The following is a 4,668-nucleotide window of genomic DNA, read 5'->3' as shown; positions in this document are numbered from 1 at the left end:
AGACATTGAAAAATCAAATCCCATAACTTTACTTATCACGGTGAGGCGATTAAGACTAATAAAAATAGGAGGAGGTTGTTATTAGAGACTCCACTTCTTATTCTTGAGCTGCCATATTTTTTTAAGTTTACTAGAATTATAATCATTGATAACAATCAATTTTGAAATAAATATTTTTTATTTCTTCATAAAGTGAGAAAGAAGTGTAAGACAGGAGAGAGAAGAAGTGGAAGAGATGAGAGATAAAAAGTGTTAAGCTTGGTAAACATTAATGAGCTGATATGTCCAGTTTAATGAGCTAGAATTCTTTTTTCTTTTAAATAGTTGAGGTATCGTGCCAGTCAGCTTTTGATAAGCATCATAATACACATATTTTCATGCCCGATTGTTTACATTTTTTATGCATGATTATCCTGTTTTATGCTAGAATCACCTGTCTTTTGTTTCCTTTCTCATTTCAGGTCATTTTTGAAGGACATCATCAGTAATCGAGGGACATACGTGTGATTACGGACCAAAATCCATCAAATTGGGCGAGGAGTAGCACCTAGAGGGTTGAGCACGGCCTGGACTCCGGCCGTGCTGAATTACCAAGAGGCTATCCCCAATTGTGCCATTTCAGCACGACTTCCGTAGCCACCACGGCCTCCAGCACGGCCTGTGATGGATCAACACAGGCTTGGGCACGGCCTGGAAGGAGTCGGCCTGATAGACTCAGCAGTTGACCAACTGAACTCGGCCGTCTTTGAATCATCACTGGACCACCATGCTGTGAATTAACTATATAGGCGATTTTGAATTCTTTTTGAAGGGGGACGATTTTTGGACTCAATTCCAAGACACACACTTAATCAATTATTTCCTATACCTCAATTGTAGACCTTGAGAGATAAAAATTCATCAATTGAAGGGGGAATTTCACTTGTTCCAACATCGAATTGAAGATCAAGACAAACTTTGGGAGCATTCAAGAGGCAACTAGGGTTTGAGATTTCGAATTTTGCAATTTTAGGGTTTCTCATTCAGCTTGAAAGAGAAGGGTGTACATGCCTTTAATTTATTTTTCCTTATTTTGTTCCCTAATTGCTTTAACCATGAACATGAGTAGCTAGATCTTTTGAATCCATTAGGGTTCACCTTTATTGATGGATTATGCTTAATTGTTAGTTTTTATAATTGTCATTCTTGCAATCTTCTTGCTATTCAGTAATAAAAGTTTGATTCAGTTAATTTGAGACGTTGGATTAATTATTTATTAGGTTGTTTCTTGACATTGAGAAATGCTTGTTACAACTGGACATTGAATAGTAAGAACTGGTAGTTAACAGTTAGAGATAAGGTTGATTTACTCGCCGGATTAAGAACTAATAACTCTGAATAGTTTTAAATCATACTTAATGCTAATCTGTAATAATCCGATAGGAAGAGATTCCATTAGGTTAGTGCAGGGTTAGGAATCCGATGAAGCTCGAGAGAGGCAGGGATTCAATTCGGGGATTTAGGCACGGGTAAGCAAGATCGGCAATCCATAAAATCTATCTTTAGAATTCCATCACTTAGGCTCCCTTTTGGGTTTGTTTCTCTCTTTGCAATTGTCTTTTGATTATCCATTGTTCTTCATTTACTTATTTGCACTCATAACCATTAGCTGGTACGTTAGAACTTTCACACCCTATTTCAGACTAGATACCATAGCAAACAGTAGTAACTCTAGGTTCACCCGATCTCCAAGGATATGACCTTGATACTCACTAGTGCTAGGCTGTATCGGTAGGTTCACTGCCTTAGGTGTAGGTTGCATAAAGAGCACATCAAGTTTTTGGCGATTCTTGGGGAGCGATGTGAACTAGAGTGAATTATTTTTGTGTTAATTTAGTCATTATTTGTTTATTCATTTATTCTTTATTTTTATTATCATTTATTGTTATATTTTTTTTGATTGATTGGTGGTTGTTTGGTTGTCGGTTTCAGGTAGTATATGACCAGGAGCTCTAACCCTGATCCAATAGCACCCTTTATCGACCGGAGCGCCTCGGATTATTGAGACGACGTTTGCAGGCAGTTGAGGAGGAGGACAGAGTTACGGTTCAGGTTCAAGGAACTGACGCGATGGAGAACCTCAACCCTCAGGCCGATGATGATCAAAGGACTATGTACGATTTTGCTCGACCCTCTTTAGATGGGACGAAAACGAGTATAGTCAGACCTGCTATAGCGGCCAACAATTTTGAGATAAAGGCCAATGTTATCCAGATGATACAACAAAGCGTGCAGTTTGGAGGATTGTCTAGCGAGGATCCCAATGCATATATCTCCAACTTTTTGGAGATTTGTGACACATTCAAAATAAATGGAACAACCGATGATGCCATTCGGCTGAGATTGTTTCCATTTTCCTTGAGGGACAGAGCAAAGAGATGGCTGCAATCTCTTCCACAACAAACGATCACTACCTGGAAGGCGTTGGCCGAAAAAAATTTATATAAGTATTTTCCTCCCGCTAAAACTGCTAAACTTAGAAATGACATATCTTCTTTTGTGCAGTTTGATGATGAAAGCATGTACGATCCATGAGAGAGATTTAAAGATCTTTTGAGATGCTGCCCACATCACGGATTGCCAGTGTGGATGCAGGTTCAGACCTTCTACAGCGGGTTAAACCTTGCAACGAGACAAATGGTGGATGCTGCAGTAGGTGGGGCGCTAAACAGTAAGACGCCCGAGTAGGCTCAGAACTTGATAGAGGAAATGGCCATGAACAACTATCAGTGGCAATCCTCTAGGAGCCGACCAGGAAGACAGGGTGTGGTCAACCAAGTGGACTCTACAGCAGCCTTGGCAGCTCAAGTGGAGCTTCTAGCCAAGAAGATCGACCAACTGCAGATGCCAGATCATGCAGCGAACGTTGGCTGCGAGTTTTGTGGTGGCGCTTAAGTGGAGCTTCTAGCCAAGAAGATCGACCAACTCCAGATGCCGATTCATGCAACGAACGTTGGCTGCGAGTTTTGTGGTGGCCCGCATTACAATGCGAACTGTATTACGGGAGGTATGTTTGCTTCATCTTCTACTAGTTTTCCATCTAATTCTGCTATATCTTCTGATGTTGAACAGGTTGATTATATGGGGAATGCCCCAAGACAGCAGAATAACCCTTACAGCAATACATACAACCCTGGATGGCGCAATCATCCCAATTTTAGCTGGAGAAACAATAATGCCCGTGGTCCAGTTTTCAAAGACTTCATCACCGACCACAAAGAATAACCAGCTGGGCCTACACAAGCTCCTCCTCCATAAGAAAAGAAGTCAAATTTAGAGGAGCTTATGATGAAGTTTGTGACGTCTACGGAAACGAGATTCCAGCAGACTGATAGTGCACTTAGGAATCAGCAGGCCTCGATTCAGAACTTGGAGACTCAAATTGGCCAAATTTCTAAGATGCTTTCAGAGAGACCTCCAGGATCGCTCCCTAGCACTACAGAGTCAAACCCGAGGGAGCATTGCAAGGCTATCACCATGTGTTCAGGTAAGAAATTGACTGGTTCTTCGCCTTTAGCTGATAAGGATAATACAATCGTGCAGGTCGAGCCAGCTAAGGAAGGACCAGACCTTGAGGTGGTAGAGAATGAGAGAATGAAAGAATACAGGCAAAGAGCCTGCATGGAGCATCGGCCCTAGTTCCATATCCCTGCAAGGTTGAGGCAGGATAAGGTGGACAAGCAATACAGTAAGTTTCTTGACTTATTTAAGCAGCTGAAAATTAACTTACCTTTTGTTGAGGCAATTTCACAGATGCCGAAGTACGCCAAGTTTTTAAAGGAGATTTTGAGCAATAAGAGGAAGTTGGAGGATCTTGGTCAGGTGGTGCTTAATGAGGAGTGTTCAGCTATTCTCCAGAACAAACTGCCACTCAAGCGACGAGATCCAGGGAGTTTTACTATCCCTTGTATGATTGGTGATTTATTAATTAGTGGTGCATTGGCTGATTTAGGAGCTAGCATTAACTTAATGCCCACTAGTTTATTTGCCAAATTAGGGTTGCATGAACCTAAGCCTACTAGGATGAGTGTTCAGTTAGCAGATAGAACTGTTAAAATTCCTAGAGGTATTGTTGAAGATGTACTTGTAAAGGTAGATAAATTTATCTTTCTTGTGGATTTTGTGGTAATGGATATAGAGGGTGAGAGCACTGTGCCTCTTATCCTGGGTAGGCCTTTCCTAGCTACATCGAGGGCTGTTATCGATGTAAGCGATGGAAAGCTTAAGCTTAGAGTTGATGATGAGACCATTACCTTTGACCTAGCCACTTCCATGAGACAGTCACTAGACTATGATAATACTGTATATTCTATTGATGTGATTGATGATGTGGTTGAGTCCCATTTACAAGAAATTTTATGTTCTGACCCTTTGCAAGTAGCAATAGCTGAGGATGAGGAGGAGTTGTCCAACGAGCAAGTGTTGGAGCAACTCATTTGTTTTATTAAGCCCGAGCCGAGCTTGTCAACTAATCCCTATCTTATTCTTGGCCAGTGCAGGGGTGCGGAAAGTAAAGACTTCATTCGAGGACCCACCGGTCTTAGGAACTCGGAAGGAGTTCACGAGCCACTTGGTTTATGCCTTCCTGGATGAAGAGAAGCGCTTACCGGTAATCATAGCGGTACCGAT

At 41.5% G+C, this 4,668-nt stretch overlaps 1 non-coding gene across 1 annotated transcript; it reads right to left on the bottom strand.

Moving 5' to 3' along the window:
* Positions 1 to 2,511: 2,511 nt before the first annotated feature.
* On the bottom strand, positions 2,512 to 2,618 carry LOC112533852. The gene has a single exon (XR_003078206.1). It is a non-coding gene; the product is annotated as a small nucleolar RNA R71 (small nucleolar RNA).
* Positions 2,619 to 4,668: the final 2,050 nt, after the last annotated feature.

This window comes from Ricinus communis, chromosome 7 (genome assembly GCF_019578655.1).
Source record: "Ricinus communis isolate WT05 ecotype wild-type chromosome 7, ASM1957865v1, whole genome shotgun sequence".
In the NCBI taxonomy this organism is placed as follows: Eukaryota; Viridiplantae; Streptophyta; class Magnoliopsida; order Malpighiales; family Euphorbiaceae; genus Ricinus; species Ricinus communis.
Note: the sequence above shows the minus strand (reverse complement) of the source record. Positions and strands in the feature narration are given on the sequence as shown.